The sequence below is a fragment of the Nyctereutes procyonoides genome, unplaced genomic scaffold, assembly GCF_905146905.1.
Source record: "Nyctereutes procyonoides isolate TBG_1078 unplaced genomic scaffold, NYPRO_anot_genome, whole genome shotgun sequence".
Taxonomy (NCBI): Eukaryota; Metazoa; Chordata; class Mammalia; order Carnivora; family Canidae; genus Nyctereutes; species Nyctereutes procyonoides.
Window position 1 is genome coordinate 13601510 of NW_026575128.1, and position 27395 is coordinate 13628904.

At 46.8% G+C, this 27395-nt stretch overlaps 1 pseudogene; it reads left to right on the plus strand.

The window, feature by feature from the left end:
- The first annotated feature begins 1779 nt into the window (after positions 1-1779).
- LOC129520755 (cytochrome P450 4A11-like) lies at positions 1780-25712 on the plus strand (annotated as a pseudogene).
- The last annotated feature ends 1683 nt before the right edge of the window (positions 25713-27395 follow it).

Here is a 27395-nt window from a genome sequence, read left to right on the forward strand (position 1 = left end):
GAGGTGGTATTGCACCCACTCCTGTCCAAGAAGCCCTCACAGAAAGCAAATAATCTCCCCTCCTCTGTCCCAGGTCTATATCAGATCCTTGCCCTCACTCCATCTGTGATCGGGTTGTGGATACACCTGGTGCCAGAGTTCTCTATTTTATCTCAAGCACATGGATGGGATTAGAATATCCAAATCTTAAAAGACCTGGACCATCCTGGACCCACTCCCTTCCCAAAGACGGGAGTCTCACCACCTTGAGAATTAAGATTTTTTTTTTAAAAAATCTGTTTTTAGGGTTGGTTGGGGAAAACTTACCAAGCTCCTCACTCACTGCATAGAATATGGTAAGTGGTCACTAAATACTAGCTATGACCAAGCATTAGGCACTCAGTTCTATAGAGGTAACCAAGGACCCAGGGAGGAAAACATGGAGTTACACTCAGAATTGCAACCCAGATGGTCGCACGTCCAAGCACTTCTACAAATCCCCTCATGTGCTAGGTTCAAAGCTGGTGATGGGCCATGTGAGGGAAAGAGTTAGGCTCCAGAATCTCTGATCTGAGGCCAGAGAGGGTGGGAAAGTATCTACAGAACTCAGGAATATTGAGAGGCATGGGTAAAGTGGTTATGGCTCCCTGGGTTTGGAGAAGAGCCAAGGATTAAGGGGAAAAAAGAAAGAACTCTGACCACACAGGTTGTGTAATGCATCTCCTATCACAAGGTCAGCCACAGGAGGAGGGCATAGGAGTAATAAGGTAGATAGTGAGGAACAGGGCAGAAGAGGGAGGCCCCTCAAATGTGCCTTCCAAAGTACTCCTCATGAAAACATCTTGGTCTCCATTTGAGTAATGGGCTTGGAGTGGGTTTGGGGGGAGAAAACCAGGAACAAAGTGAAGGTGAGAAATTAAACTGTCCTCCTCAGATGCACATTCACACGATCTCTATGAGCTGTAGCCCCCCCACCCCCACCCCCGCCCCTGTCTCCCGAGGACTCTCCAACCTGATGAACTCTTACCCTTCAGGGTCCCATCCTTGTTTGTAGTTTTCTCCTTCCCTGGATGGGCCCAGCTCACTATTCACTCTTTCAGTACAGGCCTTACCAAGTTTTCCTGTACTGCCTTAGTTTTCTGTCTTTACCACCCAGAGCGTGAGCTCAGGAAGCATTTGCTGAGTGCATCAGTGACTGACTCAATGAGCATTCCTGGGAGGAACTTGGCAAAGGAATGTTTACTCCCCTTACAGAAGGAGAATCTGAGGCACAGAGAGTGTGATTGCCTGGCTTTGTATGTCCTGAGCGAGCCCTGAGGCTGGGCCTCCTGAGTGTGAGGCCAGTGCTCTGCCTGCCAGCACAGTCAGCCCAGGACACAAGTGAATGGTGGCCTGGACAAGTGTGGGGAACAGTGCAGAGGCAGCTGGGGCCGAAAGTTTGGAGGCCCCCTGATTCTAATCTCAGTTGGCCCTCTCAAAGTCAATTTTCCTCTGGCCACATCCCTATAAGTGTTCTTTTCCCAGAAATGGGATAATCATCAACCCAAGCACACCTCCTGAACATTTGGTAAACTAGGCTGTACATTTTTTGCAGTCACGGTTCATGTCTGTTTTGTTGGCCACTGTGGCCTGGCACGTAGCACACTGTTGGGCACAAAGTAGGTGCTCCTGAAATAATTGATGAATAACAGGGATAAGGGCAAAGGGGAATGTGCCTGGGCATTATCACTGTCTGTTCAGAAGGTTTCCTTCCTACCGATTCCTAAGGTGCATCCTCTCAGTTAATGAACTCTGGAATCCCAGTCTAAGCTCTGCCCTCGTGCTTCACTTCCCCTCCAGATGGGCAGGGCCATCCTCCCCTGATGGACTAGGCCGGGTGCTCAGAGGATTTCAGCAACACTCAGGGAGAGTCAGTGACCCAGCAGCACCTGAACATGAGTGTCTCTGTACTGAGCCTCACCAGACCCCTGGACACTGTGTCTGGGCTCCTGCAGCTGGCTTCCCTGCTAGGCCTGGCTCTGCTGCTGCTCAAGGCAGCACAACTCTACCAGCGCAGGCAATGGATGCTCAAAGCTATTCAGCAGTTCCCGTCCCCGCCTTCCCACTGGTTCTTCGGGCACAAGCAGGAGGTAGGAAGGGGCTGAACTGGGGAGAGGGAAGGCAGGGTGGGCCAGGGCTCTGGAAGCATCAACCCAGTCAGAAGATTCAACCCACGGAGACCCCTTGTGTGATCAGGACATGGGCCTTGGCAAACACCCAACTTACCTGCCAGTTCTTGGCTCCTCACCCCAATTCCAGGAGCTCCCCAACTTGAAGGTAGCCTGTGCTGGAGCCCTCAGGCCCATCTGACCCTCCTTCCTTAGAGAGATGTTCAGGTGATGGTGCAGCCCTGAACCTTGAGATGAGTGGCTGTTCCTTCCTAAGTCTTCCCCCTCCAGGCTGAGCAGTCCCAGCTCTTTTCTCAGACACACATCCTGATGCTTCCCTGCCCCAGCCATTAAACCCCATCCTCTCGTCCTGGCCCTGGCTGGCCTGGGAATACACAGCAGTGTGTTCATGGGCTACGGAGAGAGTGGACAGGATTCAGGTGTGAGGTCACAGGAAAATAGGCTCACTTGCTGGACTGGGGGGTGATGTCTGTCAGGTGCAGGGACCAACTGGTTAGGTTTGCCCAAGACTATGGGATGTTCCAGACTGGTGACTTCAGGGCTAAAACCCCAGTAAGTCATTGGAACACATGACAGAAGGTTGCCAGATTGGGGCAAGGAAAGAGTATTGACAGTGAGTTGCACCAGTAACCGAATCGGTTTCCCCTCCAGTTGTTCCCCCAAATCCTGGTACTGTGAACTCCTTGGGCTGAGGATGCCACCCCCTTCCAGCACCACAGTGACCACCACAGAGCTGATCCCCAAGGGATGCCTGACCAGGCGATGCAGTGAAGAGGAAGGAGCAGCTAGTGGTTGCATGGAGACAGTGCCTACCCTCCAGCTCTGTCAGTACTGGTCCCCCAGAGGGGGCACCAGCAAGGGGGGAGGGCAAATGAGGAGGGGCTGTCTAGCGCTGTGTGAACTCAGGTAGGAGGAGGTGTTATAGAGGAGGAGGCCAAGCAATTACAAAAAAGCCAAAGACAGAAACTTCATGTCAGCCATAGGGAGACAGCCAAGGGCCACTTTCTTCCCACAAACTGTTGCTTGATAGATTTCCAGAGTCTATGTCCATTTTGAGAAACTGTGAACTTTTGTCACAACTCTGAGTTAGGATTTGATCCTATCATGAATAAAATTTCCTCCACTGCCGTTCCCATTCAAGGATGGTATAGAGAGTCAGTAAGCAGACAAGTTCACTTAGGTAACTCATGTAACTGAGCTTCGGCCAGCTGAACACATAGTGCAGCCATATTTTCCTGCTTCTGCAAATCTGAGACTTTCTTTACTCGGTACCTCTGTTACTCGATAAGCCAGGAGTAGATTGCCACATGTAGTAGGTTAAAGCTAATCTTTCAGGGGATCCCTGGGTGGCGCAGCGGTTTGGCGCCTGCCTTTGGCCCAAGGCATGATCCTGGAGACCCGGGATCAAATCCCACATCGGGCTCCCGGTGCATGGAGCCTGCTTCTCCCTCTGCCTATGTCTCTGCCTCTCTCTCTCTGTGTGTGTGTGTGTGACTATCATAAATAAATAAAAAAAATTTTTTTAAAAAGCTAATCTTTCAGGCCAGGTGACAAGTGATAAGTGGGACAGGGAAGCATGTGGGCTCAGAGCCAAGGTACTTAGATTCTATCCCAGCTCTGCCACGTACTTCAAATGAACTTGCTCTGTGCCTCTGTTTCCTCATCTGCAAAATGAGGATCATGATGAGGAGTATAGCCTCATGGGAGTTTTACTAATCTCTGAATGTTGCCTGGCACAGATAAAGATCACAGTTACACTCTAATTTATAAAACTTGAAGGTCATAGTAATGCTCATGAAGGACAAACATGTTCGTAGGTTAGCAAACTTGCTGCAGTAACTAGGGCTGAAATTGGTCAGAATTATGAAAGAGGAGCACTTCTTTCACAGTGTGTGAAATCCAGGACCCTACAGTCCTACTTGACCTCGGGTCGTCCCTTCTGCCTCAGGCAGACCCCAGGCCAGCACAGCCCACAGCCTCTGAAGATGGAGTGCCTGTGCTGCCTCTTTATTTCTGTCCACTGTCTCTCCTGGTTTCTCTTTGGGACATTTTTGGTGGCCCCACTTCCAGAAGGAGCCAGGTGGGAGCAGCTATAATGGAGCATTGCCTGCATGACTGGCCACAGCCTGAAAAAAGTCCAGTGGACACCGGGTATTTGCCTACAGGGTTACCATGGGCACACTTGTCTACCAGAGTCTCACCGGGCCCTGACCAGCCCTGTTCAGGCTGAGATGGAAGTCCCAAGAAATTTTCTGGAGGGCCATCAGATCAGTGGGGGGTCAGAGTGACCCAGAAAGAGGAAGAGCCAATCAGAGCACCGTTTAGCTCCATCGCGACCCCAGAAGAACTATTGACACTCCCCAGGAGCAGGAGTTTCTGGAAGCTTGAAGAGTAAGCAATCAGAAAGAAGGCAGGCAACTCTGCTGAAACAGGATCCCCCAGAGGCCTCTGCTAAACAGGCTTGAGGGGATCCTGGAGGATGAGGTAACATAACTTTGACATAAGAGGCTCCCACTAGGGGCAACTGCGTGGCTTAGTGGTTCAACCACTAAGTCTACCTTTGGCTCAGGTCGAGATCCCCGGGTCCTGGGATTCAGGCCCGCATCAGGCTTCCTATGGGGTCTGTCTTTCTCTGCCCGTGTCTCTGCGTCTCTCTCTGTTTGCTCAGGAATAAATAAATGACTCTTTATATATAGGCTCCCACTAGGGAGTCCCTGCACTGCATCCAAGGAGAAGGGTGGTCCCAGTGATGGAAATGACCTGGGGGCTCAGAGTACCTCCTCAAGTGACTGGAGAACACTACTCAGTGTATGGCCCAAGGATGTCCCCCTCCTCCACTCCCACTAGAACATAAGTTCCATGAATCTGGATCCTGATCAGAGCTAGCTCATCAGACAGTTCCAAACTCCTAACTGCTGCCAATATCCAGAACTCTCTCCATGGGGCCATCCTGTCCTCCACCACCACTCCAAGCTATGGACCTAATGAGGAAGCAAGGTAGTATTGAGTTGTATTTCTCTGGTACAGTTCCTAACGTGTCAGGAGCTGCAAGAGCTGAAGAAAAGGACAGAGAAATACCCTTGTGCCAGTCCTCGTTGGCTATGGGGAAGCAAAGTTATCCTCATAGTCTATGACCCAGACTACATGAAGATGATCCTGGGGTGATCAGGTGAGAGCTAAACTTCTCCTCATTCGGAGTGGCCCTTCCCTCTTAGATGCATTCCTGGTGCACTGTGACAGTCCAGGAGGGACTGTTGCCTCAGTCCATCAATATCTGACCCTCTACCTGTGATCTTTCCAGCCTAAGAGCTAGGGCAGGGCCAAATACAATTAGTCAATTGGAACGCTCAAACATCTGTGATAATTACCACTTTCTTTCTCTCTCTTGTTTCTTTCTGTTTCTTTCTGTTTCTTTCCTTTGCTGCTTTCCCCTTATTCCTTCTTACCATTCTCTCCTCTATGTGTCTATCTTTATTCACCACAGTGGTGTGATCCTACACTGAAGCCAAATTCCTATCCATGATGCCTGGGGTGGATCCCCAGGCCCAAGCCATTGCCTCAGCTGGGATATAGGAACTGAGCCCTGATTTTAAAAAATCACCATAATACTGGCATTCTATGTGCACTGAGGACAGAAGCTAAATTTCTTACTGAATCAAATTTCTGTTCCGTATGGCTTTGCTATGGGACACTTATTCTTCAATTCTGTGCCCACAATGTCTATCAGAAAGAAAAAGAGTCAGGGTTAGGCGGCAAGTGGGAGGTGGCTGGACACAAACTGCCAGCTGACAAGCATTGGCAAGGGATGGGGGCCAAAGGTCTATATCATAGCTGACTTTGGGGCCAGCCTGAATTCCTTGGTTACCTCCAGTTTGCTGTCATATCCTTCTTCATTTCAGACCCAAAATCTGAGGGTGCCTACAGATTCATGGCTCCCTGGATAGGTAAGTATGTCTAACTAGGACTATGGTCCACCGTCTGCTTAGGTTTGTTACCAACTAAACATTTGGCCCAGAAACAAGATGAGACCAGCACCACAGTGACTCCACTAAACTCTGAATTGAGCCCCCTTATCTCCTGATAAAACCCTCACCCCCTCCGAATGGTGGTGGAGCCCTCCTGTAGCTCAGCTTCTCCCACATTGCTTCTCAGCCCTCACCAACAAACTCAGCTGACTTCTGACAGAAGTCCTTGTACGACCCATCCCCTGCTCTGTTTCAACCTCCATGTCACAGCTGTCATAACCACTTCTGGCCTGAGGCTTTGGGAAGTCCCCTTCTTGACATGCACTGGCCTTTCCTGCTTTGCCAAGGGTGCCCTTCTTCTGACACCCTGTGTTCCTCCCAAATTGTCCCAGGATAACTCGGGCAAGGTTCCTTCCCACCCAACTCCCAAACACACTGTGGTCCAGGGTATGGTTTGCTCCTGCTGAATGGAGAGACATGGTTCCAGCACCGACGGATGCTGACCCCAGCCTTCCACTATGACATCCTGAAGCCCTATGTGAGACTCATGGCTGACTCTGTCCAAGTGATGCTGGTAAGTCGAACCCTACCTCACCTGCACACTCACACCCACAGCACAGTTCACAAAGTCCATTCTCAGACAGCTGTGTCCTTCAGAAATGCATTAGTGTGGCCCTTGGAATCACACACTTACACCCTGCAATGAGACATAGCCCCAGGAGTGTGGACAGGACTGGAAAGCACCCTGGCACCCACTTTCATCCACTCTTTGCTCCCTGCCCACAGGAGAGAGAAACACGGTGGAGGCAGGGTCCCTTCTCTCCCACTTGCATGTCCTTGGCTTGGATAGGAAGAGTAGTCAATACCCCAGGAAAATAGGACAAGCTGCCCCTGGCTAGCCTGGGAAGAAGCAGCTTCAGTGGCAGGGGGGACAATGCAGGATGTCACTCAGGTGTGCTCTGGTGTGGGATTGAAAGCATCTATTATTTTAGGATTTATTTATTTATTCAGGAGAGACACAGACTGAGAGAGAGAGAGAGGCAGAGACATAGGCAGAGGGAGAAGCAGGCTCGTCACAGGGAGCTTGATGTGGGATTGGATCCTGGATCGCAGGATCATGACCTGAGCCGAAGGCTGTCCCTCAACCACTGTGTGACCCAGCCGCCCCTGGATTGTCGGGTTGGATTTTAGCTGCTCCATGGAGGGAAATGGAGACCAGGTCTCAACCCCCAGGACTGGGTCCTGCCAGAATATCAACTCTGAGCATGACCCTATTGCTGACTCACTGTACTCAGCTGACATTTGCTGAACAAGAGGAACTGGCATCCCTGATACTCCTTTCTTAGGAACCCCTGTACTAGCCCCTTAACCTTTCTCTTGCCTTGACCCTTGTTCCTTAAATTGGAACTTCATTTATTTCTGTGTAGGTCAGTCCCAGGGCAGAAAAGATTCCCCTTTATATTCTGAGAAACAGTGTTTCTCTTCTATTTTGTTTCAATTTTTGGTCTGCTAAAAGGTGGTTATCATCATAATTTATACTGAAGTCAGCCTCTAGAGATCATTCTTTTTTTAAAATTATTTTTATTGGAGTTAAATTTGCCAACATGTAGCATAACACCCAGTTCTCATCCCACCAAGTCCCCCCCTCAGTATTTATCACCCAGTTACCCCAACCCCCCGCCCACCTCCCCTTCTACTACCCCTTGTTCATTTCCCAGAGTTAGGGGTCTTTCATGTTTTGTCACCCTCAATGATATTTTCACTCATTTTCTCTCCTTTCCTTTTATTCCCTTTCACTAATTTTTATATTCCCCAAATGAATGAGATCATAGATCATTCTAAATAAAATAAAGAGACATGACAAGTGAATGTGGTACTTGATCTTGTACGGATACTATACTTGAGGGGAAAAAATGCTATATAGGACATTATTAGGTGAACTGATAACATTGGAAAGGACTGTATTAAAGTATATCAATGTAATATATATCCCTGTTCTTAGTAAATACACATCTGGGTGTTTGGGGATAAACAGGGCCATGAAATATGTAATTTACCTTTAAATAGTTCAGAAAAGAATTATGTGTTTATGTATACATATGCCCATACACACACAGAGCATGTAAACACAAATGATAAAGAGAACGGGCAAAATGTTAGCAAAAGGTGAATCGAAAGAAATGGTATGTAGATATTCTTTTTACTGCTTTTGCTTGCAACTTAAAAAAATTTGAAATAAAAAAAACAGTTTCTGAGAAAGTACTCAACATATCACAAATATTCAGCTCTATGGTCCTAAATCGATGAAACACAACTGCTTTAGAAAGTGAGGACATGTCATAAGAGTATGTGGAGAAGCAGAGAGAGAGCCTAGCCTCGTCATCCGGGGCCTTCCAGAGCTGTAGAGAAGGATCAATGTGTCGCCTCTACACAGGACAAGTGGGAGGAACTCCTCAGCTAGAACTCACATCTGGAGATCTTTGAACACGTCTCCTTGATGACCTTGGACACTATTATGAAGTGTGCCTTCAGCTACCAGGGCAACCACCAGGCAGACAGGTCAGTTAAATGCTTAAGGCCGGGTCCTATTTCCTACCAACTGGTGTGGAATCATCTGGAGGCAGTTCCAGTAGTTGTGATGTTTACCAACCCAAAGAGTCACATTCTGCAGAGCCCCAGTCTGACAGTCAAATTCACCCCACACCAAACCTACATTAGGCACAGACCCTGATCCTTGCCTCAGGGAGAAGCGCGGCTGCCCAAGTCCCTCATAAATGGTTGGAGGTTTCCAGGGCACAAGACAGAAATGTCAGACGCCTAGGTCACCTGCACCAATGACTGAGGAAACCTCCACCCACAGCCCACTCCATTCCAGTTCAGATGCCTCCCTCCAACTCGAGCCCTCTGCACCATCCTCCTTCATGAACTCCCAGTCCTACATTCAGGCCATTAAAGATCTGAACTACCTGGTGTATTCCTGGGTGAGGAATGTTTTCTACCAGAAAGACATCTTCTACTGGCTGACCTCGAAGGCCGCAGGAACCACAAGCCCTCCAGCTTGCCCATCAACACACAGGTTGGACTCTGCCCTCTGGGCACCTCCCTTCCTTCATTAGGCACATCCCAAAGGGATAGGCCCTGACCGTTAGACAGAGGCCTGCCCCTCACTGCCCCTCCAGAACCTGGGACAAACCCACTCTGGGTTTCCCCCCGGTGTAACTGTCAGGGTGCCCGGTTCTTGCAGGAAGCTACATGCGTCACAACAGGGGTGAAGGTTGAATGAGCCCCCCTGCCAGCCACATACAAGTAGAGCCTCCTTGGGCTGTGCTGTTGAGGGGAGCACTGACATGCAAATACCTGGTGCTAGAGCTCTCACCCTGGCATGCACACCCATTGCCAAACTCCTCCTGATCCCCCTGGCACCGTGACTGTGGCACAGGGGACAGGTGGGCTAAATGGCTGGCTATGCCTGGGCACTCAGAGCTCTCAACTCTGCCTGGGAACACTGTTTGGGCAGACCGAGTGATCAAGCTGAGGAAGGCTCAGCTACAGGAGGAGGGAGAGCTGGAGAAGGTCAGGAACAAGAGGCACTTGGACTTCCCGGACATCCTCCTCTTAGCCAAAGTGAGTGTGGCAGGGGAGGCCTGAGCATTTGCCCACAGGTGGGGAGCAAGGGTGAAGACTCAAAGTCTGCCCTCTCTGGGTCTTCCCAGATGGAGAATAGGAGGGGCTTGTCTGACAAGGACCTCCGTGCAGAAGTGGACACGTTCATGTTTGAGGGGCATGACACCACAGCAAGCGGCATCTCCTGGACCCTCTATACTTTGGCCACACACCCCGAGCATCAGCAGAGGTGCCGGGAGGAGATCCAGAGCCTTTTGGGGGATGGTGCCTCTATCACCTGGTGAGTGTTCATGAGACGGGAGGGCCCTGATAGGGTCCTGCTTCCTCAATTAGGGAATACACTGGTTGCCAGGGCCTTGTCTGCCCTTCAAGGTAGCTTTGTTTTAGGGAGCACCAGGACGAGATGCTCTACACCACCATGTGCATCAAGGAGGCACTGCGACTCTATCCACCAGTTCCAAGTGTTGGGAGAGCTCAGCAAGCCCATCACCTTCCCTGATGGACGCTCCTTGCCCAGAGGTATGGCCTTCACCACTCTCACTCTGTAAGCAGTCCTGTGGGATGCATGGGAGGTCTGAATCCACATGTCCTGGGGCAGTTCTAATGTTTGCCGCCTCATTTTATCTACAAAAAGTGGGGATGAGGTTGTAGTTTGGATGAGGTTTGGAATGCTTGTCACGGAGTCTGGCCACATTCAATGTATATAATAAATAGTCAAAGGGATTATAGGGGAATGGAAGGAAAATGAGAGTGAAGAATTAGAGAGGGAGACAAAACATAAGAGACTCCTAACTCTGGGAAAGAAACAAGGGGTAGTGGAAGGGGGGATGGGGTGACTGGGTGACGGGCACTGTGAGGGCACTTGATAGGAGGAGCAGAGGGTGTCATACTATATGTTGGCAAATCGAACTTCAATTAAAAGAGTAATTGAAAAATAAAATAAATGGGAGTTCCCCTTCGTACCTAGAGAGAACATTCTCCACCTGTTCATTCTCCACATAACATGAAAAGTGTGTCTGGATTTTTAGATGTCGAAGGGATAGAATCCTAAGTTTCTTTCTTTTTTTTCTGGCTTATTTTTTTTAAATGGAGTTCAATTTGCCAACATATAGCAAAACACCCAGTGCTCATCCCATCAAGTGCCACCCTCAGTGCCCGTCACCCAGCCACCCCACCCCCAGCCCACTCCCTTTCCACCACCCATGTTCGATTCCCAGACTTAGGAGTCTCTCATGTTCTGTCTCCCTTTCTGATATTTCCCACTCATGTTTTTCTCCTTTCTCCTTTATTTTTTTAAAAATATATTTTTATTGGTATTCAATTGTCAACATATAGAATAACACCCAGTGCTCATCCCATCAAGTGCCCACCTCAGTGCCCGTCACTTAGTCACCTCCAACCCCCTCCGACCTCCCCTTCCACCACCCCTAGTTCATTTCCCAGAGTTAGGAGTCTTTCATGTTCTGTCTCCCTTTCTGATATTTCCCACTTATTTTATCTCCTTTCCCCTTTATTCCCTTTCATTATTATTTATATTCCCCAAATGAATGAGACCATATAATGTTTGTCCTTCTCCAATTGACTTATTTCACTCAGCATTATACCCTCCAGTTCCAACCACGACAGGGCAAATGGTGGGTATTTGTCATTTCTAATGGCTGAGGAATATTCCATTGTATACATAGACCACATCTTCTTTATCCATTCATCCTTCGATGGACACCGAGGCTCCTTCCACAGTCTGGCTATTGTGGACATTGCTGCTGGAAACATCGGGGTGCAGGTGTCCCGGTGTTTCATTGCATCTGTATCTCTGGGGTAAATCCCCAGCAATGCAATTGCTAGATCATAGGGCAGGTCTATTTTTAACTCTTTGAGGAACCTCCACACAGTTTTCCAGAGTGGCTGCACCAGTTCACATTCCCACCAACAGTGTAAGAGGGTTCCCCTTTCTCTACATCTTCTCCAACATTTTTGGTTTCCTGCCTTGTTAATTTTCCCCATGCTCACTGGTGTGAGGTGGGATCTCATTGTGGTTTTGATTTGTATTTCCCTGATGGCAAGTGATGCAGAGCATTTTCTCATGTGCATGTTGGCCATGTCTATATCTTCCTCTGTGAGATTTCTGTTCATGTCTTTTGCCCATTTCATGATTGGATCGTTTGTTTCTTTGCTGTTGAATTTAATAAGTTCCTTATAGATCTCAGATACTAGCCCTTTATCTGATACGTCATTTGCAAATATCTTCTCCCATTCTGTAGCTTGTCCTTTAATTTTGTTGACTGTTTCTTTTGCTGTGCAAAAGCTTCTTACCTTGCTGAAGTCCCAATAGTTCATTTTTGCTTTTTTTCTCTTCCCTTCATGGATGTATCTTGCAAGAAGTTACTTGGCCGAGTTCAAAAAGGGTGTTGCCTGTGTTCTCCTCTAGGATTTTGATGGAATCTTGTCTCACATTTAGATCTTTCATCCATTTTGAGTTTATCTTTGTGTATGGTGCAAGAGAGTGGTCTAGTTTCATTCTTCTGCATGTGGATGTCCAATTTTCCCAGCACCATTTATTGAAGAGACTGGCTTTCTTCCAGTGGAGAGTCTTTCCTCCTTTGTCGAATATTAGCTGACCATAAAGTTGAGGGTCCACTTCTGGATTCTCTGCTCTGTTCCATTGATCTATGTGTCTGTTTTTGTGCCAGTACCACACCGTCTTGATGACCACAGCTTTGTAGTACAACCTGAAATCTGGCATTGTGATGCCCCAGATATAGTTTTCTTTTTTAAAATTCCCCTGGCTATTCAGGGTCTTTTCTGATTCCACACAAATCTTAAGATGATTTGTTAGAACTCTCTGAAGAAAGTCCATGGTATTTTGATAGGGATTGCATTAAACGTGTAAATTGCCCAGGTAGCATTGATATTTTCACAATACTAATTCTTCCAATCCATGAGCATGGAATATTTCCATCTCTTTGTGGCTTCCTCAATTTCTTTCAGAAGTGTTCTGTAGTTTTTAGGGTATAGATCTTTTACCTCTTTGGTTAGGTTTATTCCTAGGTATCTTACGCTTTTGGGTGCAACTGTAAATGTGATTGACTCCTTAATTTCTCTTTCTTCAGTCTCATTGTTAGTGTATAGAAATGTGACTGACTTCTGGGCATTGATTTTGTATCCTGCCACACTACCAAATTGCTGTATGAGTTCTAGCAATCTTGGGGTGGAGGCTTTTGGGTTTTCTATGTAGAGTATCATGTCATCTGCGAAGAGGGAGAGTTTGACTTCCTCTTTGCCAATTTGAATGCCTTTTATTTCTTTGTGTTGCCTGATTGCTGAGGCTAGGACTTCTAGTACTCTGATGAATACCAGTGGTGAGAGTTGACATCCCTGTCTTGTTTCTGATCTTTGAGGAAAGGCTCCCAGTTTCCCCATTGAGAATGATATTCCTGTGGGCTTTTCGTAGATGGCTTTTAAGATGCTGAGGCATGTTCCCTCTATCCCTACACTCTGAAGAGTTTTGATCAGGAATGGATGCTGTATTTTCTCAAATGCTTTCTCTGCATCTATTGAGAGGATCATACAGTCCTTGTTTTTTCTCTTGCTGATATGATGGATCACATTGATTGCTTTACGAGTGTTGAATCAGCCTTGCATCCTGGGGATAAATCCCACTTGGTCAAGGTGAATAATCTTCTTATTGTACTGTTGGATCCTATTGGCTAGTATCTTGTTGAGAATTTTTGCATCCATGTTCATCAGGGATATTGGTCTGTAATTCTCCTTTTTGGTGGGGTCTTGGTCAGGTTTTGGAATTAAGGTGATGCTGGCCTCATAGAACAAATTTGGAAGTATTCCATATCTTTCTATCTTTCTGAAAGCTTTAGTAGAATAGGTATGGTTTCTTTTTTTTAATTTTATAAATTAATTTTATTGGTGTTCAATTTACCAACATACAGAATAACACCCAGTGCCCATCCCGTCAAGTGTACCCCTCAGTGCCCGTCACCCATTCACCCCCACCCTCCGCCCTCCTCCCCCTCCACCACCCCTAGTTCATTTCCCAGAGTTAGAAGTCTTTATGTTCTGTCTCCCTTTCTGATATTTCTCACACATTTCTTCTCCCTTCCCTTATATTCCCTTTCACTATTATTCATATTCCCCAAATGAATGAGAACATACACTGTCCTTCTCCGGTTACTGTGGCCAAGTTCAAAAAGGGTGTTGCCTGAGTTCTCCTCTGGGATTTTGATGGAATCTTGTCTCACATTTAGATCTTTCATCTATTTTGAGTTTATCTTTGTGTATGGTGCAAGAGAGTGGTCCAGTTTCATTCTTCTGCATGTGGATGTCCAATTTTCCCAGCACCATTTATTGAAGAGACTGGCTTTCTTCCAGTGGATCGTCTTTCCTCCTTTATCGTATATTAGTTGACCATAAAGTTCAGGGTCCACTTCTGAGTTCTCTATTCTGTTCCATTGATCTATGTGTCTGTTTTTGTGCCAGTACCACACTGTCTTGATGAACACAGCTTTGTAGTACAAACTGAAATCTGGCATTGTGATGCCCCCAGATATGGTTTTCTTTTTTAAAATTCCCCTGGCTGTTTGGGGTCTTTTCTGATTCCACACAAATCTTAAAATAATTTGTTCTAAGTCTCTGAAGAAAGTCCATGGTATTTTGATAGGGATTGCATTATACGTGTAAATTGCCCTGGGTAACATTGACATTTTCACAATATTAATTCTGCCAATCCATGAGCATGGAATATTTTTCCATCTCTTTGTGTCTTCCTCAATTTCTTTCAGAAGTGTTCTATAGTTTTTAGGGTATATTTTGAGAACCATTTGAATGGTAAGTGGTTCTCCAACCTTTTATTTTCAGGTTGTAGGTGTCCTTCTGTCTAAAATGAGTCTCTTGTAGACAGCAAATAAATGGGTCCTGCTTTTTTATCCAGTCTGAAACCCTGCGCCTTTTGATGGGGTCATTAAGCCCATTCACGTTCAGAGTTACTATTGACAGATACGAGTTTAGTGTCATCATGATATCTATTTAGTCCTTGTTTTTGTGGATTGTTCCACTGAACTTTTTCTTAAAGGGGAGTTTTAAGAGTCCCCCTTAAAATTTCTTGCAGAGCTGGTTTGGAGGTCACATATTCTTTCAGTTCCTGCCTGTCTTGGAAGCTCTTTATCTCTCCTTCCATTTTGAATGAGAGCCTTGCTGGATAAAGTATTCTTGGTTGCATGTTCTTCTCATTTAGGACCCTGAATATATCCTGCCAGCCCTTTCTGGCCTGCCACGTCTCTGTGGAGAGGTCTGCTGTTACCCTAATATTCCTCCCCATGAAAGTCAGGGACTTCTTGTCTCTTGCTGCCCTAAGGATCTTCTCTTTATCTTTGGAATTTGCAAGCTTCACTATTAAATGTCGAGGTGTTGAACGGTTTTTATTGATTTTAGGGGGGGATCTCTCTATTTCCTGGATCTGAATGCCTATTTCCCTTCCCAGATTGGGAAAGTTTTCAGCTAGGATTTGTTCAAATACATATTCTGGCCCTCTGTCCCTTTCGGCGCCCTCGGGAACCCCAATTAAGCGTAGGTTTTTCTTCCTTAGGTTGTCATTTATTTCCCTTTATCTGTCTTCATGGTCCCTTAATTGATTGTCTCTTTTTTCCTCAGTTTCCCTCTTTGCCATTAACTTGTCTTCTATGTCACTCACTCGTTCTTCCACCTCGTTAACCCTCGTCGTTAGGACTTCTAGTTTAGATTGCATCTCATTCAATTGATTTTTAATTTCTGCCTGATTGGATCTAAATTCTGCAGTCATGAAGTCTCGTGAGTCCTTAATGCTTTTTTCTAGAGCCACCAGTAGCTGTAGAATAGTGCTTCTGAATTGGCTTTCTGACATTGAAGTGTAATCCAGATTTTGTAACTCTGTGGGAGAGAGGGCTGTTTCTGATTCTTTCTTTTGAGGTGAGGTTTTCCTTCTAGTCATTTTGCTCAGTGCAGAGTGGCCAAAAACAAGTTGTATTGGAACACGGGGGAGTATCACTGGTCCGTCTAGCTGGTCTTCTGGGGGAGGGGCCTGCTGTGCTGATTTTCAGGTGTTAGCACTTGGGGGAGCTGCTCTGCCCCTGCCTGCTGCCGGGCTCAGCGGGGGTTGTTTACCCCGTGGGGCCCCAGGAGGAACAGCCACAGTTGCTATGGCAACTCTGGAAGCCTGGATTTAGCCTCCGCAGGAACTACGGGGCTCGGGGCTCTCGGTTCTCCGTCTGCAGGGCCTGGAGGCTCCGGGGCGGGGCCGCTGATCTGCTCAGCTCGGGGCAGGAGCGTCCTTGCTGTCCTGGGCCCTCCCGGCCTCTGCCTGTCCCGGAGGGAGGCCGGATCCTGGGCTGTGTCCCGGCGCCCTGTGCTCCGGGGCCTGTGCTGTTGGATTCGCGCTCCGGCCCTGCAGCCCTCTCCCTGGAGCCGCGCCCGAGTCCCTCCGAGCTGCTCCGGTCCCGCCGTGCGCGCTGCAGCCCTTAGGGAGCTCGGCGCACTCTCCCGGGGCGCAGGTGTCTGTTAGTGTCCCAGGGAGCCTGAGGGCATCCCCGCTCTCCTGGGTCCTGCTCTAACTCCCTGTGAGCCCCTTTCCGCCCGCCCGGGAAGGTTGGTGCAGCTCCTGCTCCTCCGGGACGGGGCTCTCCTGTCCTGGGGACACTCGCCCCAGCCTCAGCCCGGCTCCTCGCGGGGCCCCTCCCCCTCGGAGGCCTTTTGTTTCTTTATTTCTTTTCCCCCGTCTTCCTACCTTGATAGAAGCGCGAACTCTTCTCACTGTAGCATTCCAGCTGGTCTTTAAATCTCAGGCCGAATTCCGGTATGGTTTCTTCTTTAAACGTTTGATAGAATTCCCCAGGGAAGCCATCTGGCCCTGGACTTTTGTGTCTTGGGAGGTTTTTGAGGACTGCTTCAATTTGCACCCTGGTTATCGGCCTGTTCAGGTTTTCTATTTCTTCCTATTCCAGTTTTGGTAGTTTGTGATTTTTCAGAAATGCGTCCATTTCTTCTAGATTGCCTAATTTGTTCGCGTATAGCTGCTCATAATGTGTTTTTAAAATCGTTTGTATTTCCTTGGTGTTGGTGGTGATCTCTCCTTTCTCATTCATGATTTTATTAATTTGAGTCTTCTCTCTCTTCTTTTTAATAATACTCGCTAATGGTTTATCTACCTTATTAATTCTTTCAAAGGACCAACTCCTGGTTTTGTTGATCTGTTCCACAGTATTCATCTCGATTTTGTTGAGTTCTGCTTGAATCTTTATTAACTCTCTTCTTCTGCTGGGTGTAGGATCTATTTGTTGTTTTTTCTCTAGCTCCTTTATGTGTAAGGTTAGCTTTTGTATTCGAGTTCTTTCCAGTTTTTGGATGGATGCTTCTTTTGCGATGTATTTCCCCCTTAGGACTGCTTTTGCTGCATCCCAAAGATTTTGAACGGTTGTATCTTCATTCTCATCATTTCCATGAAACTTTTTAATTCTTCCTTAATTTCATGGTTGACCCTTTCATCTTTTAGCAGGATGGTCCTTAACCTCCACGTGTTTGAGGTCCTTCCAAACTTCTTGTTGTGATTTAGTTCTAATTTCAAGGCGTTATGGTCTGAGAATACACAGGGGACGATCCCAATCTTTTGGTATCGGTTCAGACCTGATTTGTGACCTAGTATATGGTCTATTCTGGAGAAAGTTCCATGTGCACTTGAGAAGAATGTGTAGTCAGTTGAGTTTGGATGTAAAGTTCTGTAGATATCTGTGAAATCCATCTGGTCCAGTGTATCATTTAAGGCTCTTGTTTCTTTGGAGATGTTGTGCTTAGAAGACCTTTCAAGTATAGAAAGAGCTAGATTGAAGTCACCAAGTATAAGTGTATTATTATCTAAGTATGTCTTAACTTTGGTTATTAATTGATTGATATATCTGGCAACTCCCACATTCGGGGCATATATATTGAGGATTGTTAAGTCCTCTTGTTGGATAGATCCTTTAAGTATGATATAGTGTCCCTCTTCATCTCTCACTGTAGTGGTCTTCGGGGTAATTTTAGTTTATCTGATATAAGGATGGCTACCCCTGCTTTCTTTTGAGGACCATTTGAATGGTAAATGGTTCTCCAACCTTTTATTTTCAGGCTGTAGGTGTCCTTCTGTCTAAAATGAGTCTCTTGTAGACAGCAAATAGATGGGTCCTGCTTTTTTATCCAGTCTGAAACCCTGCGCCTTTTGATGGGGTCATTAAGCCCGTTCACATTCAGAGTTACTATTGAAAGATATGAGTTTTGTGTCATCATGATATCTATTCAGGCCTTGTTTTTGTGGATTGTTCCACTGAACTTCTTCTTAAAGGGGAATTTTAAGAGTCCCCCTTAAAATTTCTTGCAGAGCTGGTTTGGAGGTCACATATTCTTTCAGTTCCTGCCTGTCTTGGAAGCTCTTTATCTCTCCTTCCATTTTGAATGAGAGCCTTGCTGGATAGAGTATTCTTGGTTGCATGTTCTTCTCATTTAGGACCCTGAATATATCCTGCCAGTCCTTTCTGGCCTGCCACGTCTCAGTGGAGAGGTCTGCTGTTACCCTAATACTCCTCCCCATGAAAGTCAGGGATTTCTTGTCTCTTGCTGCTTTAAGGATCTTCTCTTTATCTTTGGGATTTGCGAGCTTAACTATTAAATGTTGAGGTGTTGAACGGTTTTTATTGATTTTAGGGGGGGGATCTCTCTATTTCCTGGATCTGAATGCCTGTTTCCTTTCCCAGATTAGGAACGTTTTCAGCCATGATTTGTTCAAATACATATTCTGGCCCTCTGTCCCTTTCGGCACCCTCGGGAATCCCAATTAAACGTAGGTTTTTCTTCCTCAGGCTGTCGTTTATTTCCCTTATTCTATCTTCATGGTCTTTTGTTTGTCTCTTTTTTCCTCAGTTTCCCTCTTTGCCATCAACTTGTCCTCTCTGTCACTCACTCGTTCTTCCACCTCGTTAGCCCTCATCGTTAGGACTTCTAGTTTGGATTGCATCTCATTCAACTGATTTTTATTTCTGCCTGATTGGATCTAAATTCTGCAGTCATGAAGTCTCTTGAGTCCTTTATGCTTTTTTCTAGAGCCACCAGTAGCTGTATAATAGTGCTTCTGAACTGGCTTTCTGACATTGAATTGTAATCCAGATTTTGTAACTCTGTGGGAGAGAGGACTGTTTCCGATTGTTCTTTTGAGGTGAGGTTTTCCTTCTAGTCATTTTGCTCAGTGCAGAGTGGCCAAAAACAAGTTGTATTGGGAAAATGAGAAAAAGAGAGGAGAGAAAGAAGGAAAGAAAAGAGAAAAAGAAAAAAGAAAAAAGGAAGAAAAGAAAGAGAAAAAAGAAAGAGAGAGAAAAAAGAAAAAAATGGTTGGGGGAAGCAAACAGAAAAATAAATAAATAAATAAATAAATAAACAAACAAACAAACAAATAAATAAATAAATAAATAAATAAATGGGAGTATCCTCTGATTCTGTATAGTGTAAGTCCCTCGACTTCCCCTGGAACTTTCCAGTGCTGCTTGGTCAATAACTTGCTTTTCCCCTGTCCGTCTAGCTAGTCTTCTGGGGGAGGGGCCTGCTGTGCTGATTTTCAGGTGTTAGCACTTGGGGAAGCCGTTCAGCCCCCTGCATGGTGCAGGGCTCAGTGAAAGATATTTAAGCTGTTTATCCGGTGAGGCCACTGTGAGGCTCAGTGGGGGTTGTTTACCCTGTGAGGCCCCAGGAGCAACAGCCACAGTGGCATCGGCCAATTTTGGAGCCCTGGATTCAGCTCCCGCAGTAACTACGGAGCTCTCAGTGCAGGGGCCTGGAGGCCGGGGGCGGGGGGGGGGGGGCTGCTAATCTGCTCAGCTCGGTGCTGGAGCGTCCTTGCTGTCCTAGACCCTCTGCGCCTCTGCTTGTCCCGGGGGTAGGCCGGATCCTGGGCTGTGTCCCCGGCGCCCAGTCCTCCCGGGCCTGCGCTGTTGGATTCGCGCTCTTGCCGCGCAGCCCCCTCTGCGCGGAGCCTTCGCCCGAGCCCCTCTGAGCTGCTTTGGGGCTGCGCAGCCCCCTCCACACGGAGCCTCTTCCTCTGCCCAAGGCCCTCTGAGCTGCTCCCGGAGCCGCGCAGCCCCTCTGCGCGGAGCCTCCACCTCTGCCACCTCGGAGCTGCTCCCGGGTCCAGCGGCGCGCTGCAGCCCTTTAGGGAGCTCAGCCCGGGGTGTGGCGCGCTCTCCCTGGGGCGCAGGTGTCTGTTAGTGTCCCAGGGAGCCCGAGGGCATCTCCGCCCTCCTGGGTCCTGCTCTAACTCCCTGCGGGCCCCTTTCCCTCCGGGAAGGTTGGTGCAGCTCCTGCTTCTCAAGGCGGGGCTCTCCTGTCCTGGGGGCACTTGCCGTGGCCTTAGCCTGGTTCCTCGCGGGGCCACTCCCCCTTGATGCCTTTTGTTTCTTTATTTCTTCCCCCCCCCCCCCCCCCGTCTTCTACCTTGATAGAAGCGTGAACTCTTCTCACTGTAGCATTCCAGCTGTTCTCTCTTAAAATCTCAGGCCAAATTCGTAGATTTTCAGGATGGTTTGAAGGTTATCTAGGTAATTTGGTGGGGACAGGTGACTTGGGGACACTACTCTTCCGCCATCGTGCCCCTCCCTGCGGGTTCCATCATTTTATGATGCTATATTATTCTCATCGATGGCACTGACATTTTGTGAGTTTAAGCTATATATATCCTATTCCTTACTGCAGCAACACAACTCCAAGGATTTCTGTCTTCATTGATACCCCTTTTGGATATCATCAAGATTTGATGTAATGATAGGATAACTCCTTGATGACAACTGCAAAAAACTATATACCTGCCAGTTAAAATAATGACTCCGGGGCCCTAAGTGGCTCAGCACTGGTGTGTATGTCTTGGCTTAGGTCATGATCCTGGGATCCTGGGATGGGGCTCCCTGCTCAGTGGGGAGTCTGCTTTTCCCTCTGACACTCCCCTGGTCATGGTCTCTCTCACTTTCTCAAGGAAATACAGAAACATTCTATATAAAAATAATGATGACTCAGTGCATTGCACCTTCTCTATAAGAGATGTTGCCTTCAGGAAAGGGCTTCAGAAATAGCATACAATTCTAATTCCCAAGATTTGATCGCTAGAGAGGGAGAGCCCTGGGGCAGGGAGAGTTCTTCTTTCACCCTTACGTGGTTGAATACATCAAGCATATCAGGAAACCCACTCTCATTCTTCAGATGGCCCACTCCCAGGGAGCCCTCAGGTTGATGGAGAGAGCAGCTGGTGACCACATCTGAGGTCCCTGCCGTGGTCTAGTCTACCTTTTAGCTCACCTCTGCTCTGAATCCAGCCCTGCCACATCCCAGCTGGGTGGTCATAGGCAGTTGCTCAGCCTCTCTGAGACTTAGGTGCTCATGTGAACAATGGGGATTGGGCCTTCCTTGGAGGGTTGTTGTGAGATGGATTAGTCAATGCATATTCCCCTAGGGCTCATGGATGGTACTTGGTAAATGTGAGTTGTCCCTTGAGCTGCTCTCTAACATATGCCTCCAGTTCTTTCTGCTTCTCACCCTGGTCTGGATATCTACTAATCTGGCCACATGTGCTGTGCCATGTCTGCCTCACCTCTCCTGCTACACTATCATTCCCCTCAGAGTGATGAGAAGCGACTCTCATAGCAGCTGCCAAGTGGTGTGGGCAAGCACCTGGCCCCGCAGGCAGGTATGACCATTCTTCTCTCTTCTGCCCCACAGGATTCTTAGTCTCGCTCTCCTTTTATGCCCTTCACCACAACCCGAATGTGTGGCCAAACCCAGAGGTATGATGGCCTTGGGAGGATGGTATGGGGAATCTCTGCATGCCAATCCTTCCTCCCATTCCATTTCTGGGTGTGTCCTGAGGTTGAGAGGAAGGAGAAGCTAGACCACACCTATCCTGGCCCTTGGGTTCCTCTGCAGGTGTTTGACCCTTCCCGCTTTGCACCAGATGCCTCTCGACACAGCCATGCTTTCCTGCCCTTCTCTGGAAGATCGAGGTGAGGCACTTGTACTGGGATAGGAGGAGGGGCTGTTTACTAGGGACATTCAGATGTTTGTCACTTCCTACATTTCCATGGGTGTTGCAGATATGCCCTGACATGTTGGTGTGCTGGGAAAGAGGTGTGTGTCTCTATGCACGAAAGAAATTTGGTAATCACTGCAGGCTATGGAAAGTTTGATTCATTGCTCACTCAGTCTCCAGCCACAATTCAGTGTCAGTGTTGATTCAATGGCTCAAGGATCCTTGAGATTTCTTCACTTTATGAGGATGAGTTTACAGAATTGGACATTGTCATATGTAGTTTTCAAGTGTGTCAATGTCAAGTCAGGATGGAATAAAAATATTTCTTTTGCATACATTCTCAGACCAGTCCCTGTCCCCACTCAACCCCCACACTGCACCATTGCCTGGTGCATGTTTCCATCTTCAGCTGCCTGCACGTCTGAAATATTTCAGCCTACAGAGGAAAATATCCTTTAATTTCTTAAGGGCTACAGAAGTATTCCACTTTTGAACACTTCAACTTGTGACTCTAGTATTTTTGCATCTATGCAAAAGAATTTTGGACTGCATGGAAATGGTCATGAACACTTGACAGTTTTCTCCATTGTCAAATCATTACATATGATCTGGGCTCTACATATCTGAATATTACACTTTGAGTCCAATCCTCCAATGAGCAAGTATATAAAATGAGGACATTATGTGGCTTTTGAGTGAAAATCCACGGTTTTGTACATGTACATTAGAGGTGGCATTTGAAAGTTTCCTGGCATGTAAAATAGCACACTTGAAATGGCTGTGCAGCTGCATGATTATTCTCCTGAGTGAAATCCTCCTGGCTGCTGAAATTGTCCTATAAATCATATATAGTATCTTCTGTAAACTTTTTAAGTAGTTATTAGAAAAATGCATTTTAGCAAATATATGAATCTTCAATCCTTCAGAACTAAGTGAATGCACTCTCACAGAATAGGCTTTAAGCAAACTATTCTCCAGATATTGGCTCCAGGATTTGGTTTCCTCCTGGGATTGATTCCTTCCTGGTAGACATTGGTGCAAGTCATGTGGCTGCCACAAGAGACAGGAGAGGGATAGACAGCTCAATTCCTAGCTTAGAACTAATGGAGACTTCTGTTTATTCCTTTCTGCTTTCCTATTCAATTCAATAAACCTCACTCAATGTCTAAGACTAATTATTAAGCCTGACTCTGTGCCAAGCCTATGCTATGAGATGGGAAACTGCCCTTGTTTCAGGGAGTTCTGAATCAAGAACTGCATGCGTCTACTCAAAGGAGACATCAGGCATTCATTCTTTCTTGCCTTAACTCGTTTACTAATTGACCCTACAGTAGGAAGTTCCATGTTTCTGGCACTGTCCTGTACTGGTAAGTGACATGTCCTTGATTAAAATACCATGTGATTCAGGGTCCAGGAATGAAGAGGCACAGCCAATGGGCGGTGGATTGTGTGTGGGGGCTGAGGGCAGACTGGGATTGCCCTTAGCCTTGGTCATTTGGAGACAGAGGTGGAGAGAGGGCATTATCTTGGATCTCCTCAGCAGGTGCTGGGCTGGGAGACATAGCTGGATAGGTGCAGGTGAGTGTGCCAACAACCCAGAGAGGGCTTTGATGCCAGGCTGAGCCATGTGGATATGCTTACCTGTGATGGAAGACGTGGGAGGTTCTGAGTATGAGAGGGGGGTGAATCAGGAGAGGGACCAGAGGCAGGAGACAGAAAAGTCCAAGTGAAGTGGCAATGAGGGATGATAGGCAGGGACACTTCTGCTATAGAATTGGAATGGGACAGCAGCTAGTTGAATGAGGGGCCCAAGGGAAGGTAGGAGTCTGGACCCAAACTGGAAGGCAGATGGTACAGCAGCTTGAGCATCCCTAAGGCTCTGCCCCTACAGAAAGCTTCCATGTTGGCATCCTGACTTCCTTACCCAACTCCATCTTGTCATTTCTATGAGGTTCTGGGGCCCTGTGTGCCCCCCAAATACGGTTAGGACCGGAAGTGTGGCCCAGCCCAACCTCTCTGGTGCCCTGGCCTGGCCTCCACATTGTGAAACCAGAAATGGCTGGTACAGAGAGCAAAGAACCTAATGATTAACTGTTGTAGTGATCACTTGACTTGGCTCTGAGGTTCAAAGTGTTGACCCTCCTGTAACAGGGTTTCAGGCTTGCTGAGAGCAGAGGTAAGAGGAGGAGCTAATCCTGAGGAGTGTAGACTTTTGTCAGAGGTCAAGGGGAGAGTGTTATCAAAGCAAGGCTTGGGGTAGAGATGTGCATGTGTCCTGAGGGAAGGGGATCAGGGCAGGGCCCATGCAGGCTGGCCCTGAAGGGACTGCTCCTGGCAGGGGCTTTGAGGCCTCTCCTCATTTCCTTTTCCCTCCCTGACCCCGGAACTGCATCGGGCAGCACTTTGCCATGAACGAGTTGAAGGTGGCTGTGGCCCTGACCCTGCTCCGCTTTGAGCTGGCACCAGATCCCTTCAGGATCCCTGTCCCCACTCCAAGAATTGTGTTGATGTCCAAGAATGGAATCCACCTGCATCTCAGGAAGCTCCTCTAACCCTTGTGTGGAAAATGATGAGCCCCAAGGGCCTCCTGCCTGCCATTCTGTCTTCCTGTCAGTCTCTCCTCTCTGCTGGCTTCTGCTCACTTCCTGCTTCCTGTCTGCCCACCTGCCAGTCTTCCTGCTCTCCTGCTCTTGCACATGAGACTGTCTGTGCTTCACTGTCTCACCCTTTTCCAAGATTCCTTCTTGTTTGTCTGTTGCCTTTCTCCTACTGAGCTGTCGCCCTGACTGTCCACATAAATCAACATGGCTCTTGTTTCTTGTTTTTCAGGCCGTGTGCCCTCTCCCTGTCGTTGTTTCATGTTGCCTGCTTCTCTGTCCTTATAATGTTTTCTCTTGCTGCTTTACCATATTACACAGACTTAGTTCCTTCAACGAGCAAAAATTGATAATCTTGTGTTTTAGGAGATCAGGAATCTGAAATGAGTCTCACTGTGTCACAACGAAGGCATGTAGATGCTCTAAGGTATAATGTCTTCTCTTGCATTTTCCACCTTCTCAGAGTCTACTCTTAAGGCTATTCAATGAGGGGACTAGGCCTCCTCATTTCTCATGGAAATATCCTTTTCTTCAGTTCAACTGAGTCAGATGTTAACCATACCTGTCAAATTTTTAGTGCAACATCTAGACTTTTAATTAAACAAGGGTACTCCAGCTAATCCAAGTGCACCTGTAAAGCTAGACATGTCAGTCCCCCTTTTGTCCACTTGGCATTCACACATTCCCTTACACCATACTTCGTCTCTAACTAAGTAAAATAAAGTCATGCTTCCACCAACTCAGCTCCGTATGATTGAAACTGTGAGGTCCCTTTTCCCCAACAACAAAGCCTAAGTTTTTGGAAGGTTTTCTCTCTTCTCCCCCAAAATGCTGTAACCTAAATGCTATGGCACACAGTTAAGTATTAGTATTACGTGTTACATTTGACGTGCAGGTTATAAGGAAGGAAGGAAAAATCTGACCCACATGCACATGCATAATCATACTCGTAACAAGTAAAGGGAAAATGCTAGAAAGCATTACACTCCTTATTTCTCTAACTTGTGACATAGCCATCGTTAGCATTTATAACACACGTCTTCCTTATCCATTTCAGTTTCTTTGCCCTCCGAAAGCACCTCAGCCAGTTTTGGTTTGTTTTTGTTTTTGTTTTGTTTTGTTCTTTGAGTTGTGTGATGACCCAAACCTTTACTCTTGAAGGTTCTGGGTCATTACCAATCTTTCCTCACCTGGCCTGTGGCATTATTCTCTAAATGACACGGCATGTGCAGTGAAACGCCGGGACACCTGCATCCTGATGTTTATAGCAGCAATGTCCACAATAGCCAAACTGTGGAAAGAGCCTCAGTGTCCATCGAAAGATGAATGGATAAAGAAGATGTGGTCTATGTATACAATGGAATTTACTCAGCCATTAGAAACAACAAATACCCATCATTTGCTTCGACGTGGATGGAACTGGAGGGTATCATGCTGAGTGAAATAAGTCAATTGGAGAAGGACAAACATTATATGGTCTCATTCATTTGGGGAATATAAAAAATAGTGAAAGGGAATAAAGGGAAATGAGAAAAAATGAGTGGGAAATATCAGAAAGGGAGACAGAACATGAGAGACTCCTAACTCTGGGAAACGAACTAGGGGTGGTAGAAAGGGAGGTGGGCAGGGGGTGGGGGGGACTGGGTGATGGGCACTGAGGGGGGCACTTGATGGAATGAGCACTGGGTGTTATTATATATGTTGGCAAATTGAACACCAATAAAAATAAATTTATAAAAAATAAAAAATAAATTAATAGTAAAAAAAATTTTAAAAAATGATGTGGCATTGTAGTTCTTTTTTTTTTATAAATTAATTTTTATTGGTGTTCAATTTACCAACATACAGAATAACACCCAGTGCTCATCCCGTCAAGTGTCCCCCTCTGTGCCCGTCACCCATTCACCCCCACCCCCCGCCCTCCTCCCCTTCCACCACCCCTAGTTCATTTCCCAGAGTTAGAAGTCTTTATGTTCTGTGTCCCTTTCTGATATCTCCCAAGAGATGCTCTATGTACTTCCTACACTGCAAGTAACTCTTGTTTTTCTTGCATTTGTTTCCTAGGAAACTGCCAATTTCCCTGTTGGTAATCATGATCAGTCTAGTATAGTAACTCCTGATGAATCATACCCATGAGTAGCCCAATGCAGCCTGAAATTATATTCATGTAGTCATTCTTGTGTCTCCTGATGGAAGCACTTCTGCCTTTGAAAGTAAGACCAGTAGCACTAAGGACCATAAGGTTGCAGTGAAAATTCCCTCAAGTTTTGCTAATCTGATCACTAGGGATAATCATGAGTGTTGCCATTCCTATTTCCATCCCTGAATCCTGGATGGGTGAATCCTGGCTATGGAAGAAATAGCACCATATATTGTACAGTGATTTAAAGCATATACAGCATCCTGGAGAGCCTTCCTTCAACCGTGTAAGTTATTGCCACCTCGCTGCTGGCGTATACCCAAACCTACACTGAGGTTATTTCTCTGGATCTGGAATGCATAACTATAATGGATATGCCATCTCCAGCTGGCTAAAAAGACTCGGTAGCATAGAGGGGTTTGACGGCATCAGCTCCATGGGGATCTTCCCATATGTCCCTATTCCAATAGTCAGGCTCCCATTTTTCAGTGTCCTCATTGTAAAGGATGACAGGCTGTACCTTATGGAATTCACTTTCCTGATAGTACATACACAGGCAGGGTAATCCTGGGTTTTGTTTAATAAATCTGAGCCTGTGGCTACATGTCAGGATGATCTTCAATGCAGATGTTGATTCTCAGGTCACTTATTGTCCTTTTTAAAGATTTTATTCATTTATTCATGAGAGATACATACAGAAAGAGGCAGAGACATAGGCAGAGGGAGAGGAAAGCTTCTTACAGGGAGCTTGATGTGGGATGCCATACCTGAACTAGGATCACGACCTGAACCGAAGGTAGACTCCACCACTGAGCCACCCAGTCATCCCTTGGGTCAGTTATTTCT